Below are 18126 nucleotides of genomic sequence, written 5' to 3' on the forward strand. Positions count from 1 at the left end.
ACCACAGTGAATGGTTTTACACGTGTAAGAGAAAATGATTGCCAAAAATGTAAAACTCATTCTAACACCATATATCTCGTATCGTTAACATCCTTCAATAAAGGTAAATACATAATAAGTGTTTCTATTATGACGATTATTATAGAGTTTAACATGTTACTTCCTGATAGTTATAAGGCAGATAGGAAAAAAACAGCATCCTAACTTATCTCAACCATCATCCTAACTTATCTCAACCATGGCTTTCGTACTATTTACTCCTTTGAAACGCGATAACTGACCACTTTCACGACCTTCTTACAAACTATGACTCTGGCGCGCAGATAGGCATGGCTATCCTTGACTTCAGCAAGGCCTTTGATACTGTCCCACATAAAAAGGTCCTACATAAACTGGAGCAGAATGGCGTCCATGGTAACATCAACCACTGGCTCGAGGACTTATTTCATATAGGAGCATGAACGTTGTCGTGGAAGGAGCTAAATAGAATCCGACAATAGTCGGAGTCGGCGTACCATTGGGAACAGTCCTTGGCCCCCCTGCTATTCCTCTGCCACATCAACAATCTATCCGACTCAGTTAAGTCCTGTGTCCGTCTATTCCCTGATGATTGTTTCCTATACCGCACCATCAGATGCCGCCAGGATCATGAACTGCCCGGAATCCTGTCGTAAGTCAGCATACTTCGCCTTGGTAAGGTCTACTCTAGAATATAGCTTAATTGTCTGTGATCCACACCATCAAAAAGAAGTGGACAAAGTTGGAAAAAAAACATGAACAATTGGCGAGATTCATTACCGGGGACTATACCATCAGAACACCTAGCTGCGTGAAAAATATGCTGAAACGTATGAAGATCCCACCCCTTAAGCAGAGAAGAAAGGCCAATAGACTTATCTTCTTCTATAAGGTGGTTGAGGGGCTGGTACCAACCCTGTCTAGCCAAGACTTCCTTACCCAAGTCCGGCAATCGAGAGTTACTAAGACTTACTCAGACTTTAAAGCAGAAAACATTGTTTGAAATACTCTTACAAAAACTCTAAGTGTCTCATATCAATCACATTCAAAACCCCACTATATAAGAAATCTTTTTTCCCTTATATAATAATAGAGAGGAACAATCTAAAAGAAAGTGTAGTAAGTGCAGACACAGTTGGCAGTTTCAGGTCAACTGTCCTACAGTGGGCCTAACCACTTTTCTACCGTTTCGCCGACTGTGAAAGTGAATTTGAATAATGATTTCAAAGAGATACTGTAACATAAGGTATATTGCTTTCATATTATTAACGTGTATAATCCTTGATATATTGCAAGATATCTTAATAATACAAACTAATTTTCTATAAAACACTGATAATGCTATTATAGCTACCTAAATGACTTGCTAATTTTCTATATACTGATAATGTTCACCTTGTTGAGTAACGGAGCGACATCTATGACAAAATTTAGTCAAGGTTGTTTGTGTTTCGACATGGATTAAATAACGAAATTAAATTTATTGTTAATGATGGACTTGTCACGCTGGTTCTCAGTAGGGACAGTTGTAACGCACATTTTCAAAATTTCCGTTAATTTAAACCTTTTTATATTATTTAATTATATTATTAAGTAACTGCCTCTAAGTTATGCTTATTTAGTGTTTTATTATTTACTCAATCGTATAATCTTGTTCGTTTTACTTGAGTTGTAGTTTTTTTTCTTCAGAAAATCACTTCAGTGTCGTATTCAATTTAATCGTCAACGACGCTATTTTCAGACCGTATACTTAATTTGTATTTGAAAATTATTCATATTATACAAAGTTTATTAGCAACCTGCTTATACATATGTCTTATGTTGAGTTCCCTTCAAGATTTAATGTCGCATCAAACTGAGTCTCATTTCCGCTTCAAACTTTGAACATTTTGCCGGCTTTTTCTTTTATTTCAGATTTCACTGTTACAAACAGGGTCAGTCAATATTGGAAACAACAATATAAATGTATAATTATCGTATGCTTCTAATTATTCGGCTTTCTCGTCGTTGAAGTCCTGATAAAGGCATCATGCAGCTATACCAGTTTTCCGGAAGAACGGTATTAAATGTGTTTATTTTATATATCAATTGTTATATACATGTATTCATATTTACCAATGATAAATTAAGCAACAGTTATAATTATAATTTGTAATGCAATTGACTAAAAGGTGTTGATGCTTCCTAATGAAATTTAAAAGAGTTATACTTTAATAATACATAAATTTCAAAGTTGTAGCTAGAGCATATGAGTGTGTTTGCATCTTTCATTTAATATTCATCGTTAACAGAGGTCTGCTGTAGTTTGTCTTTTTATAATAATAGTCCAACGGATCATCGTTCAGAATATATTCACTTATTATTTCGACATAATGTACATACACAGTTACACACTGCAATATTATTATAAATGTCATGTTGAAATGGCTATATGGCCGTATTTTAATTTATCTAATATTTCTTGAATAATTACTTCCGACAAGCCGGGAAGGAGTATAGTAATGTAATATCGATACAATTCAGAATTATTTGATCTGTACTAAATTTATTTACAAAAAAGCAAATAACAATAAGGATGAGCTGTTTAACCATATTCTGAACTGGTTTCAAACGAACAAGTGGGTGTTCACTTCACATCAAGCGGGGAGTATGGGTAAACACGTAGTACAGACAATAACAGACGTCATGTGGTATCTTTATCCTTTTGGGATGAAATTTGAAGGAAGGGGAATCACTGCACCAAAAGATATGAAACCTTTTACGGGATACAGGGACCTCAAATCACATAAGAAGAAAATTCCTGAGGTATAAGAAATAAGTGATCAAAGTTTGTTAATACTTTATTAAAAGTTAAAAATTAAAAATTAAATGTGTGATTGATATAGCTAGCCTTCTTCATAATGATATTGGGAAAAGAGAACCAATGTCCTAGGTGGTATTTTCCAGATAATGTCCTCAATTTTGTTTGATCCTTTTAGCAATTATCGCTCTTTTAATGTTTATTTAATTTACTGATATGCGTTTTAGCTCACCCAAGCATGGAATGAGCTGTGTCTGTCGTCATATGTAATCAAAAACTAGGTCACCAGATGAAATAAAAGTAAAACCTTGTAGACACACTATTTTCAAACCCCCGGCATCTATGATGCGGGAGGCATATGGGGATTGTCCTGTCCGTTCTTCCATTCGTCCATCTAAAAAACACTTATGTTACAGTTTTTGTAATAGTTTAAATATTTCCAAGTCCATTGACATATTGCTTTGATACTTTGCACACTTGTTTGTAGACGTATGCCCCTTTCTTCACTTCTAGTTTAGTTCTTGCAGAAACTCTTGTATCTCTGTACTTACTATAATTCTATTGTCAAAGGTGCCACCGGGGGCAGAAGCGTTTATTGAACGCAGCTTCTTGTTTATTTCTATAAAGTCAGAATATTTCTATAAATTGTAGGTGAAGGATTAAACTAGGTCATGTGTTGCGATAAAAACTATATGTCACTTGGTCAAGTCATTGAAATAGTCTGTTAACACGCTATTTAAATGGTCATATTATCTTACAAATCTTCATCAAAATTGGACAGAATGTTCACCTCAATAAAATCTATGTCACGTTCGAAAATGGGTCATGTTCAAAAACCCCAGCTAGGGCCAGTTTCTTCCTGATATTCTAGATGCTTGTAAATGATTGCATCTAATATATAACTTACTTGAATCAATATTAAAGGTTGTTTATTTTATGAAATTATGAAAATAAAATCTCTTTTAAGTGACTGCTGTTGAACTGCAGGGCAAAATTGAGAAACTGTCTGAAATAATGATGCTGCAATGGATAACAAGTGATAGTAATGGAAAGCTGAGGAAGTGCATTGAAAGCCTACTCGATGGCATGCGGAAGTATGTGTCTTTCTTAAATAACATGAAATCTCGAACAAAGGCAAATCAAGTTAAAGCAGAACCTGTCAGAAATCTACAAGACAATTGGTTGTTAAATACAATAGAAAGATGAACTGGTCTTGTAAAATTTGAATATAGTGCCATAGACCAGGCACTATATGAGTCAGAAGATTATCGAATTATAGACCTTATAAAAATTGAACATAGAGAAAAAGTTATAGTAATCGAAAGCTGAGGAAGTGCATTGAAAGCCTACTCGAAGGCATGCGGAAGTATGTGTCTTTCTTAAATAACATTAAATCTCGAACAAAGGCAAATCAAATTAAAACAGAACCTGTCAGAAATCTACAAGACAATTGGTTGTTAAATACCATAGAAAGAGGAACTGGTCTTGTAAAATCTGAATATAGTGCCATAGACCAGGCACTAAATGAGTCAGAAGATTATCGAATTATAGACCTTATAAAAATTGAACCTAGATTAAAAGAAGATAGAAGGAAGTGGTTCAAATATCTATCTGTTTCTTGTTGTATAAATTTTACACATACAGGGACGGAAACAATCTTGGAAACATGAACATAATGTGGAAAAAACAAGCCAAACAATCGGAAAGAAACCCAGCCAAAGTTGCCAGAAACATAAACATTTTAAAGATATATATCATGTCTTTCGCAACAAGGCGTATGATGAAGGAGTTTGTTGACTGGTACTCCAAGACCAGTTTCCAGTCAGTAGTTCTTAGAAATATGTACCGTTTTCTAACAGATTTTAATTATTTCCCGCATACCGAGGATTACTCAGAAGTAGACGACAGATTCATGAAATTCTTAGTGGAGGCAGAGGACTTCGAATTAATTTATGATTTATACAAGTACAACGGACGCCCAAATGATCCGAAGTTCGAACCTTTTTGGGAGGCTTGACAGAAACTCATCGATAAAACATCTGCAGTTCATGAAAGGAGGCATAATGAACACCAATACCTTCCCTTGGCTCTTTCTGTGGCGGACATTCGAGACCAGTTGTTGGAGAGACTGCCCAGTGGTACACCAGCTCCACCAGTATCATGGATTTGCTTGAACTTCCAACCAAGAAACCCCTATAACACAAGTACTGAAAACTATACGGGAAAGTTTTAACTGCGTTACGGAGTTCAACAGCGGCTTCTTCGTGACCAGCATGCTGATGCTGCATACTGCAGACAACAGTTTTTACTTTTGAAGAAATTTGCAGTAAAGTATACAGATTTATGTCACTTTGAGAGCTTCGATGACAAAGCTGTTCATAGTGCCTGTAGGAAATCCTGATCAGCCGGTGTCTACTGGAGTAAGGTTTCGCCATGGGGCTATTGTTGCTAATGCAGGCAAAGTTGTATCGTTAGAACATGACTTTCATGTGGCTGGAATTGTGCCCTCCGTACTCTTTCCAATAGACATACCAGAATATGTATATGCTTTTATAATGGATCGGTTCAGGTGACAATCAAAGATAACGTCTTCCAGCCAACATCACCTTTGCAACACAGTGCCGAAACTATCAAGGTCGTCAGAACATTTCATAGTGAAAATGTTGTTAGTCTTGCGGCTCCAATTTTGGTCAAAAATACAGATGGCGGACCTGATAATCGAACAAGCTACAAAAGTGTTCAGATGGCTTGTCTCCTGGCATTTATAGCTCTTCACTTGGACATGCTCGTTACAGCGAGAACCGCGCCCTCACAGAGCTATCACAACCCTGCTGAACGCGTTATGAGTACATTGAATCTGGGTCTTCAGAATGTTGCTTTGGACAGAGAAAGTATGAGATTGGGATGCAGGTGAAGTCACTGAAGTCCTTGAAAGCATTGGGAAATGCTTCAGAGAAGAATCCATCACTCAAGAAATCATGGATAAACCAGTAACAATTGTGGAAGACATGTTCAAAAAGCTTAAGTGGAAAGGTGAAGGTTTGTGCATAAATGAGGCAGCTTCAACCAAGGAAATGGATGGTATTGGTAGGCTGATTGAAGTTATTGACCCAGAGGTTTCGATTGACAACTAGAAAACTTGGAATTCTCCACGTCTGCAATCATTCTTGAACAACCACACTCAGAAACGTCATTATATGTTTCAGGTTAACATTTTGACAACTATGATTTAATAATGTTTTATGATAAATTCTGTTTCAGTTGAATGGGGTGTGATATACAATATACATATTGTTCTTGTTCGGGTTCCGCTATTGTATCAGTGCAGTATGTAATCATTTTTAAGATTTTGTCGAATTGTGAAATCCAATTAAAAAAAGCATTGTTAAATTGTGATATTTTCTTCAGCAAAAATCGTCAGTTTATCGGCCAACCAGGTCAAGGTCAAAGCAAGTAATTTGCTTTTTTTTCAACTGTTTAAGAAATTGTGTATGCTTGACAAATTTAAATATGGTATTTTCTCATATCAAGAAGTGCACATCAAACGAGTGTGCATACTGTGTGATCAATCCTTCTAGACTACCAGAAGACATCTTCCAGTCTTTCTGGTAGCAAGTATGTCTCTATTTTTTTCTTCATTTTAATAAACTTACAGTCAAAAATTTATATCGCAATACAAGTAAGGCATTTTTTATATCAATTGAGAAATAGTTCTGCTTAAACCTATGCCAGTGGTGTTACACCTTTTATGACCAAAAACCAAGCCTGTTACAATTAGGTTGCATTCTGTGCTATAAGGATCGGTCTCAACAGAAGTCTTTATAAAATTTGTCCTTTGATTTAGTGTTGTTATAGCTTAAATTTGGTCCTTGGGGATCATTGTTTTCAACAAAAATATATAAAATAGTTATATATTTAATCTGGTGCAAGGGGTAATGGTGGCATGATTATATTCATTCGTTGCAACACATGTTTTATTTCATTTTCAAACACTCTACTATGTATTTTTGTTTTAATATGTTTAATGCGCTGCCAATAAAAACAGTACATTTTTTCATTTTGCCTTTTTAACTAAAGTAGAAGCATTTATCACATGTCCAGAGTGCGGAAAACATAGATTGGTTTTTAGCGCAGCAAAACTGAAAACCCCTGAACTGAGATCTGTCACCCGAGTAGAGGAAGAGCTGGTGTACATCTGTGTAAACCCCCTGTGCTATGCAGGGACTTATAGGGATATAATTGCATGATTGTCAAGGAGGTGTTGTCGTGTAGTTCAGATATGAAGGCATCCTATTATGCAGGTGTGCAAGCTTTACTTAAATATTGAATATATTGTTTCATTAAATGTCGACCCTCAAGTATGCACAACAGACATCAAAATGTCTACATTCTGAATGTATGAAGTTTGCACAGTTGACAGTTTCTGGTATTTCAGTATCACGAGGTAAATTCAATAAATTAATATGGTAGTAGTTCGTCTTATCTTTGGTGCAAGACACAATATATTTTAATATAATCTGAAAAGTAGATGCTTTTGAAATGCATACTGAAAAGATCGGTCCTTTGGAAGCACAAATTGCACCCAAGAAAATAAAAGCAGACCCGGTTTGATTGGGTCTGCTCATGGTGTAAGAGGGAAAATGCTTAACAATTAAACCCATAAAAACTAGAAATGCAAAGAAAGTGAAGAAACAAAAAAGTGAACGTTCTGTTCCTCCAAAAGTGACCGTGCAGTGTTCCTCTAGGATATATCAGTTGAAGTTAAGTCAGAGACATAATATGGTGTTTAATTAAGTATTCAGTGTTCCTCCGGGATATAACAGTTGAAGTTTAGTCAGAGACATAATATGGTGATTTAGTGTTCAGTGTTCCTCCGAGATATAACAGTTGAAGTTTAGTCGGAGACATAATATGGTGATTTAGTGTTCAGTGTTCCTCCGGAATATAACAGCTGAAGTTAAGTCAGAGACATAATATGTTTTTTTAGTTTTCAGTGTTCACCCGAGATATAACAGTTGAAGTTTAGTCAGAAACATACATTATGGTGTTCTAGTGCTCGGTGTTCCTCTGCAATATAATAGTTTGTCTAGTCAGAAACATACATTATGGTGTTATACTGTTAAGCGTTCCTCCGGAATATAACTGTCTAGTCAGAAACATATTACATAATTATGGTGTTCTACTGTTACGTTTATGTATATGACATTTTAGGTTCTAGTCAATTTGACAGTTTAAAGTTGTCTTGTGTTGGACTCTTTTTTCATGAATAATACTAGTTTTAAACATGGATTTCTACTCAAGAAATGTTTTTGAAGCAGAACATTAAACAATAAATCAAATAAGTGCTAGATTACAATGTATTTGATATGAAATAAACACTGAGTGATTTCTTTTAATAATGTTTTAATGTACTTTTTTTATTCAATAGTAGACAATGAAGAAATTACACATGAATAAAGATTAAAAAGAACACTTGCTTCTTTGTGATTAACTGTTTTCATAAATAAGATATATATAACAAAAGCAACGTACAAAGTAGGTTTATAAAAATAAAAATAAATCGACAAGTTTAAACTTGTATTTATTTATTTTTGTCAACTCTGTGATTTTTGTTCTTTTTTTATTTTTTATTTTGACCCCCGATCCTATTTTTCTATAAAAAAAATCCCGTAAATCAATTAATTAAAAAAACTGGCCTAAGTTCTCGGTAGTCTGCTCTTTAAATATAGATCTCCATTATTAAGGACGACGCTAATTAATTGTGGATGGTGAAATATATTTTCTTTAGCGCTTTACAAACTGTATGTGTCGATTGTTCATGTACTTGAGAAAGTGTGTGCTCGGGATAGGTGTTTGGTGGTGTTAATTATCTCATTTAATGCATGCGAATGGTTGACTTTTTGTTATTGTGAACAAGAGAGACAACAAATAAAGTAGCAAACGTTTAATTAAGTTGTTCATTTCATAACAGCAATAATTTTTATAACTAAACAATCACTACTTTTAGGGATGCAACATGTTTTAAAACAATTAACCGGTTAAATTATTTTTGTCACCGGTTGATTAATCGGTTAATTGAAAAACTGCAACAAAGCTAGCTATTCGATGTACTGCTATAAGGTCGGGTGATTGTAGTACATAGGTGACAGAAGGCACTTTTCTTTTCACCTGATACACATAGACATACAAATTCATAAAATATTATGTTTGGGACAAAATGAAATGAAATACAAATAATGTATTAACCAGATATGGATGCAAACAAGTATTGCGATCTCAAACACTTCTAATTACTTTTTAACGTACCGTAGTGCGCAACTGTAAAATAATTTAATCAATACCACATGTAATGATTTTAATGACTTAACGAGTGCTGGTTTGTAATTAAATTTTTTTAATAATTCACTCTTAATTAAAACTCGCTTAAACGGTTGTGGTGGCATCGTGGATGACGTAAATTACTTGGACTATAAGACTTATAGTATTAAATTCTGATTAAACAAATACGACGTAAAATGATCATTATTTCCACAAAAGTGATAATGTTGATACAATTTGTAATTTTATGCACATGTTCAGACGAGTAATAAGTATTGTAGGTTGACAAAACATCAAATAATCAGACCTAAGACTAAATCGATTTCCTTAACATGTTTTAATTAACGTGCCATTTACGTCTACGCCAAATGACTTCGCATCGCACCGATTTCAAGTTTAATTTGTGCGAGTAAAGCATAAGAATGGTACCGATTATCGAAACTTTACCCCTGTTTTTAACAACAAAGGTGCTCGTTCGTTGCTTTATTTATGTGTTTATTAATTGTCACGCAATTGATTCCCGTCTGCATTGTGGCATGTTGTTTAAGTATGGCCCAATTGGTCAATGTCGGATCGGGTACTACATTAATGTATCCCGGGTACTTTAAAGTATACTTTAATGTACCCCGAGTTACGGAAAATATACTAACGCTCGATTGGTCATTGTCGGCTCGGGTAATACTTACATGTACCCCGGCTATTTTTAAGTGTACTTACATGTACCCCAGTTACGTTTAATATACTAAAACGTACCCATGAATTTTAACGCTAAATCGGTCATTATCGGCTTTTTTTAATTAATTATGTTCACATTTATGTCAATTTTCTGTTAAATGGCCTATATATTGTCGGAACTCATACTCAAAAAACATCTTGATGCAGTTGTTGTTTTAAAGAGAAGTTTGTTTAAGATAAACAATATAGTTTTACGGTTATCGGTAGCGCGGTTTAAGACATCAGATTTGGGGCGGGAATACAACTCGGGTACGTTTAACTATATTAAACGTACCCGGGGTACATGTAAGTGTACTTAAGAGTACCCGGGGTACATGTAAGTAGTACCCGATCCGATAATGACCAATAGAGCTACATTAACACGTACCCGGCCTATTTAGACTGTACCCGATTTTTATCCCCGCCCAAAATCCGATATCGTAAAACGGGTTACTGAATACGAGAAAAAAGTTTTTAACAAAATTTGCCTAAACATGCTTTTTGAGTAGGAGTTTCGGTGATATTGAAGCCCTTTTACAGAAAATTGACATAAATACGAACATTATCAATTTGAAAAAATAGCCGACAACGACCAATTAAGGCTTGGTCATTGGCTCGGGTACTTCTTAAATGTACCCCGGGTACTCTTAAGTGTACTTAAATGTACACCGGGTACGGAAAATATACTTACTGTACCCGGCCAATTTAGACTGTACCCGAGTTTTATTTCCCCCAAAAATCTGAAGTAGTAAAACGCGCTACGGAAATCGAAACAAAATTCTCATTGAACAAAACCGGCCCCAACAAGCTTTTTTGAGTTCGAGTTTCGATAATGTAGAGGCAATTTAAACAAGAAATATCTTTTTTTAAAGATATACGGCGTTGATTGTGGTTGGAGTATGTGAAAGGTAAAGAGTTCAATGAATGAGATCATAGATATCGAATGTCTTTTTCTGTGTAGTTCTTAGCTGCATCACACGCAGTACGGGATGTTACGCGGAGTTTTCGCGGCTTATTTTACATTATTACATATTGCTGGTCATTAACATATATATACAAAACAGAAAACCAAAAGAAGAATGAAAGTGAAATTAAAACATATGAGTCAATCGGCCACACGCGGAGTATCCGTACATATTTTAAATATTTATACGCGCGTTCTTCGAACAAACCTGTTTTAGTGGTTTGGCGGGCATTGCTTTTTGATTCGATTATTAACAGTATCCAGAATCATCGCACTCATGCTTAATACATTACATCGATATGGTAGAATAATTCTTGTTGAATTAATCAAAAATAATAGTTATCATGGTATTGTTGAAAGCACATTAAGAATCTATAATTTACATACCATAATTATATCGCTGAATATCTTTATTTAACATAGTTCTGTTCTACAGAAAATTCCAGTTCACCTAGTTCATGCGAAAGCGTCTATATTATATAACGATTATTTTACTGGCCGCGATCTGTTCCTGATACCTTGCGGGTTGGAATGCAATGCATTAAAGTGAGGCCACGCTTTTACTGCCGAAACGACGGCTTGTTTAAAACTTTATACTTTTACATGTTTAATGTTCAATTTCGAAAACAATTTAAAATGGTTTGGCCAGAACGAATATCAGGATAGGGAAAACGATACTTTTATAAGCTTAAATATACTAGTACATCGACAGGAATATGGAAGTAATCACTAAATATGAGAACATAGCCTTTAAGTACAAACGCTCTGGCGCTTGTAATCCTCTGAAAATAAAAGGTGCACGCACAAACTGTATTGATGTCAATAGCTGAGTGTAAAACTGTTCTATCTATCAAGCCTTTTCGTTAGAGATGACATTGTTTCATGCTGAACACGCAGTAAAACAGTGTTACAAATACGCGGTCATGTTTCCAATGTGCTGGTGGTATGCGCAAATCAGCCAATGGAATAAATGAAGTGTATTCATTCGTGTCTAGCGCGGGAAATTTTATTTGAATTTTATTGGACACTTACAAATGTCAGTCAGGTAAGGTCAAAAGTGACGTTAAACAGCTACGCCCAAAAATATATTGACATAAATACTAACATAATTAATTTGAATTTTTTTAGCCGACAACGACCAATTTAGCATTAGAATTCCCCGGTACGTTTCAGTATAGTTTCCGTACCCGAGGTACATTTAAGTATACTTAAGAGTACCCGGGGTACATTTAAGTATACTTAAGAGTACCCTGTGTACATTTTTGTAGTACCCGAGCCGACAAAGACCAATAGATTGCAATTAAGCGTTATATAATTCCCGGGTATTTTTCAGTATATTTTCCGTTCCCGAATTACATTTAAGTATACTTACATGTAAGTAGTACCCGTGCCGACAATGACCAATCGATTATATGGGCTACAGCGTTAATTGACATAATGTAGCACGCGTAAGATCGATTTAACTGGTTAAAAGATTATTTCCGTAATTTATACATTTTACTGACACCGCGCTTTCGGTTCCTTTTACCGAAATGGGGCGCTTTCGGTGAATCCTTCTTAGTCTATATTCGTGATATTGGCTGCGCTATCAGCTGTCTGTATTTGAAGGATTTTATTGGGAACATAAAGAAGTATTAAAAAAAACATAAAACCCGTCACACAATCATGACTAACAATTATTATTTTCTTATAAATTAGAGTAGACTTTGGAAGATTTCGATAATTCGGGTCGCCGATCTCAGGCGTATTCGGTATCGGTATGACAAGATACCGAAAACAGTACTGTTTTCGCGAAAACAGTAAAATTTACCGAAAACAGTGTTTTATTATATGAAAACATTGAATATTTAGACGAAAGCATCGCTTTTTCCTATGTCTGGTTTAAAAAGGGATAGTAGGTTAAAGCTATTTCAATATATATGTTAAAACCTTTTAATAAAATTTATTTTAATAAAAATAATCCGCATTCAGTTTTTTCATATACGAAAACAGTAAAATGTACTCTCGAAAACAGAGAACAAATACACAAAAACGGTATGTATTCAATAAGTTAGTAACAAATAGATATCGATAATACATTATCATTTTTTATATAGAAGTCTATGAATTCAAGAATCCTAATTCAAACTATGAAACAAATAAATACAACCGAAAACAGATACCGAAAACAGCATAGCAAATGGGTGTCATAATTGATCGCTTTAATATATAAGTTTGCAAAGTCGGCAATCTTTGATTAACGTACCGGTTCGTGTGTTCTTACTTTTATATATATTTTCATTTTATTAGAAATAATTGCACATGATTTATTCTTGTACAGAAAGTTACTATAAAATAAACAAAATATGCAACCTATGAATTCTTTGTTCGTTCGTCAGTCGTTGTCTAACACCTTCAATTGTTTGTATAACAATAGGCGTGCATTACGTTTTTGGAGTGTAAAGTATTTGTCATAGGTGTGAAACCATTGTTTAATACCGGCATACATGGTTTTTAACCCAATTACGCAAATGTAATGGGCCTATGCCCTAAGGGGAATAAATAATAAATCTGCCAGCTTTTATAACTTTAATCTGGTCATGAAAATGCATGATCGAAGTGTGACAAGATAAGTGATAATAGGGAAGAAATCTGGTAAAATAGCGCTGTAAAATGTACTGTCTGAAAATTAAGAGTCATAATAAATGGACGAAAACCCGTATGTCCGAAATTAAGAATCACAAAAAATAACCAAAAACTTAGAGTAAGTACGGTATGTTTCATTCTTCTATTTATCCCTTTCCATTATACTAACGCATTCAGATGTGGGTTTTTTATTCTTTCAGGTATGCCATACCTGGAGTCATTTTAAATACCATAGTATCACGAAATCTCTTGAGAAAATAAATAATTAATATATAGCATCATTAAATACGTACTGGAGCAAACATTTATTAAAATCAAAGTTTAATGCCACTATCACGATGTTAAGGTGGGAAAACTAACTGACTTCGGTAAATTAACTGTTTTCGGTATAATGTCCTCGTATTATATAATGCTTGCGTTTTTAAACAGGAATAAAATACTTTCTGTAAAAAAGAAATAATTAATATACAGCATCATTTAAATGCGTACTAGAGTAAGCATTCGTTTCCATAAATATATCGCTGCATATCTTTATTTAACATATTTCTGGTCTAAAGAAAATTCCAGTTCACCTAGTTCATGCGATAGCGTCTATATTATATAACGATTATTTTACTGGCCGCGAACTGTTCCTGATACCTTGCGGGTTGGAATGCAATGCATTAAAGTGAGGCCACGCTTTTACTGCCGAAACGACGGCTTGTTTAAATTTTTAAACTTTTACATGTTAAATGTTCAATTTCGAAAACAATTTTAAATGGTTTGGCCAAAACGAATATCAGGATAGGGAAATCGATACGTTTATGAACTTAAATATACTAGTACATCGACAGGAATACGGAAGTAATCACTTAATATGAGAACATAGCCTTTAAGTTCAAACGCTCTGGCGCTGGCAATCCACTGAAAATAAAAGGTGCACGCACAAACTGTATTGGTGTCAAGAGTTGAGTGTAAAACTGTTCTATCTATCAAGCCTTTTCGTTAGAGATGACATTGTTTCATGCTGAACACGCAGTAAAACAGTGTTACAAATACGCGGTCATGTTTCCAATGTGCTGGTGGTATGCGCAAATCAGCCAATGGAATAAATGAAGTGTATTCATTCGTGTCTAGCGCGGTAAATTTTATTTGAATTTTATTGGACACTTACAAATGTCAGTCAGGTAAGGTCAAAAGTGACGTTAAACAGCTACGCCCAAAAATATATTGACATAAATAATAACATAATTAATTTGAATTTTTTTAGCCGACAACGACCAATTTAGCATTAGAATTCCCCGATACGTTTCAGTATAGTTTCCGTACCCGAGGTACATTTAAGTATACTTAAAAGTACCTGGGGTACATTTAAGTATACTTAAGAGTACCCTGTGTACATTTTTGTAGTACCCGAGCCGACAGTGACCAATAGATCGCAATTAAGCGTTATATAATTCCCGGGTATTTTTCAGTATATTTTCCGTTCCCGAATTACATTTAAGTATACTTACATGTAGGTAGTACCCGTGCCGACAATGACCAATCGATTGTATGGGCTACAGCGTTAATTGACATTATGTAGCACGCGTAATATCGATTTAACTGGTTAACTGATTATTTCCGTAATTTATACATTTTACTGACACCGCGCTTTCGGTTCCTTTTACCGAAATGGGGCGCTTTCGGTAAATCCCTCTTAGTCTATATTCGTGATATTGGCTGCGCTATCAGCTTTCTGTATTTGAAGTATTTTATTGGGAACATAAAGAAGTATTAAAAAAACATAAAACCCGTCACACAATCATGACTAACAATTATTATTTTCTTATAAATTAGAGTAGACTTTGGAAGATTTCGATAATTCGGGTCGCCGATCTCAGGCGTATTCGGTATCGGTATGACTAGATACCGAAAACAGTACTGTTTTCGCGCAAACAGTAAAATTTACCGAAAACAGTGTTTTATTATATGAAACGTTGAATATTTAGACGAAAGCATCGCTTTTTCCTATGTCTGGTTTAAAAAGGGATAGTAGGTTAAAGATATTTCAATATATATGTTAAAACCTTTTAATGAAATTTATTTTTTTTTAAATAATCCGCATTCAGTTTTTTCATATACGAAAACAGTAAAATGTAATCTCGAAAACAAAGAACAAATACACAAAAACGGTATGTATTCAATAAGATAGTAACAAATAGATATCGATAATACATAATCAATTTTTTTATATAGAAGTCTATTAATTCAAGAATCCTAATTCAATCTATGAAACAAATAAATACAACCGAAAACAGATGCCGAAAACAGCATAGCAAATGGGTGTCATAATTGATCGCTTTAATATATAAGTTTGCAAAGTCGGCAATCTTTGATTAACGTACCGGTTCGTGTGTTCTTACTTTTATATATATTTTCATTTTATTAGAAATAATTGCACATGATTTATTCTTGTACAGAAAGTTACTATAAAATAAACAAAATATGCAACCTATGAATTCTTTGTTCGTTCGTCAGTCGTTGTCTAACACCTTCAATTGTTTGTATAACAATAGGCGTGCATTACGTTTTTGGAGTGTAAAGTATTTGTCATAGGTGTGAAACCATTGTTTAATACCGGCATACATGGTTTTTAACCCAATTACGCAAATGTAATGGGCCAATGCCCTAAGGGGAATAAATAATAAATCTGCCAGCTTTTATAACTTTAATCTGGTCATGAAAATGCATGATCGAAGTGTGACAAGATAAGTGATAATATGGAAGAAATCTGGTAAAATAGCGCTGTAAAATGTACTGTCTGAAAATTAAGAGGCATAATAAATGGACGAAAACCCGTATGTCCGAAATTAAGAATCACAAAAAATAACCAAAAACTTAGAGTAAGTACGGTATGTTTCATTCTTCTATTTATCCCTTTCCATTACACTAACGCATTCAGATGTGGGTTTTTTATTCTTTCAGGTATGCCATACCTGGAGTCATTTTAAATACCATAGTATCACGAAAACTCTTGAGAAAATAAATAATTAATATATAGCATCATTAAATACGTACTGGAGCAAACATTTATTAAAATCAAAGTTTAATGCCACTATCACGATGTTAAGGTGGGAAAAACTAACTGACTTCGGTAAATTAACTGTTTTCTGTATAATGTCCTCGTATTATATAATGCTTGCGTTTTTAAACAGGAATAAAATACTTTCTGTAAAAAAGAAATAATTAATATACAGCATCATTTAAATGCGTACTAGAGTAAGCATTCGTTAAAATCATAGTTTAACGCCACTATCACGATGTGAAGGTGGGAAATCTTACTGTTTTCGGTATCATGGCCTCGTATTATATAATGCTTCCGTTTTTAAACAGGAATACAATGTGTTTTTTGTAAGAAACAAATAATTAATATAGCTTCATTTAAATGCGTTCTGGAGTAATCATTCATTAAAATCATAGTTTAACGCCACTATCACGATGTAAATATGGGACATCAAACTGTTTTCGGTAAATTTACTGTTTTCGGTATCATGTCCTCGTATTATATAATGCTTCCGTTTTAAAACAGTGCCTGAATAAAATGTTATTGTAAAAAAATATATATAGCATCATTTAAATGCGAATAGTAAACATTCATTAAAAGCATAGTTTAACTCCACTATCACGATGTAAAGGTGAGATATCTAACTGTTTTCGGTAAATTTACTGTTTTCGGTATCGTATTCGTATTCGTATTCGTATTCCTTGTCTTAACAGCCCTTATGGGCCAACCGTGACAAGCACGTCAAAGTGTTAATGTATAGTTTGTGACACCGTTGTCACCTTCTTACTTATATTAGATTTATAGGAGTGCAACGCGGATGTAGCCTTGTTTTTAATGACGTTTATTACTAGTATTTGTAAGTGTATATATCTTTCAGTATGTAAAGTAAATAAAAGTCTTCTACAATGGAACTCAACACTCTGAAGCCTCAGTGTCTCTGTTTTTGTTTATTTACCCCTGTGCCTTAAACCAGAACAGTCTATAATTGTGTATACTTTCTCGTCTGTGTTGAATGAGTCCCATGTATTTGGCATCAGTCTCTCGATTTCAAAGCGAATGTCGGCTATAATGGGTTTTCGTATTTCTGACGTCAATGAACAGTTCAGAACAAAATGACTTAGCGTTTCTGGAGCTTCGTTACACAGAGGACAGGTTGGATCGACGCTATTTTGGTTGAACGACGCTCGATTACTTTGGAGTATGTAGGTGCCACTCATGAATTTCAGCTTCACTAATAGTCTGTTTGCATCGTAAGATGAGCTTGAGGGTAGTTGAAGTAGCGGGTGGGATTTTCCTGGAGTTACTGCTTTAAAGTTTAGGTTTTTAAGACTTTTCATATGTTGTGCTTGATCTAGAAAGTTGTTTTACCACCATAAACTGACCGATTTACTAACTGTTCTTTTCCATTGTTCTTTCTTTACAGGTGTTTTCAGTAGGTCTTCAGCTTCACCAAGTTCGTACCACCAAAATAGACGCCTCACTTCAATGAACCAGCTATTACTTTTTTCGGTCTTAACTGTCAATTGTCTCTCTGCCAACCTTCGTTTCTACTGCATTTTTATTTTGGTGACATACATTATTAAAGAGTACTAATGCTTTTTTATGGATTTGAGCTTCTGCTGGTAATAGTCCACTTAACACGTATACAGCGATATCAGAGGT

The sequence above is a fragment of the Dreissena polymorpha genome, chromosome 1 (genome assembly GCF_020536995.1).
Source record: "Dreissena polymorpha isolate Duluth1 chromosome 1, UMN_Dpol_1.0, whole genome shotgun sequence".
NCBI classification, from domain to species: Eukaryota; Metazoa; Mollusca; class Bivalvia; order Myida; family Dreissenidae; genus Dreissena; species Dreissena polymorpha.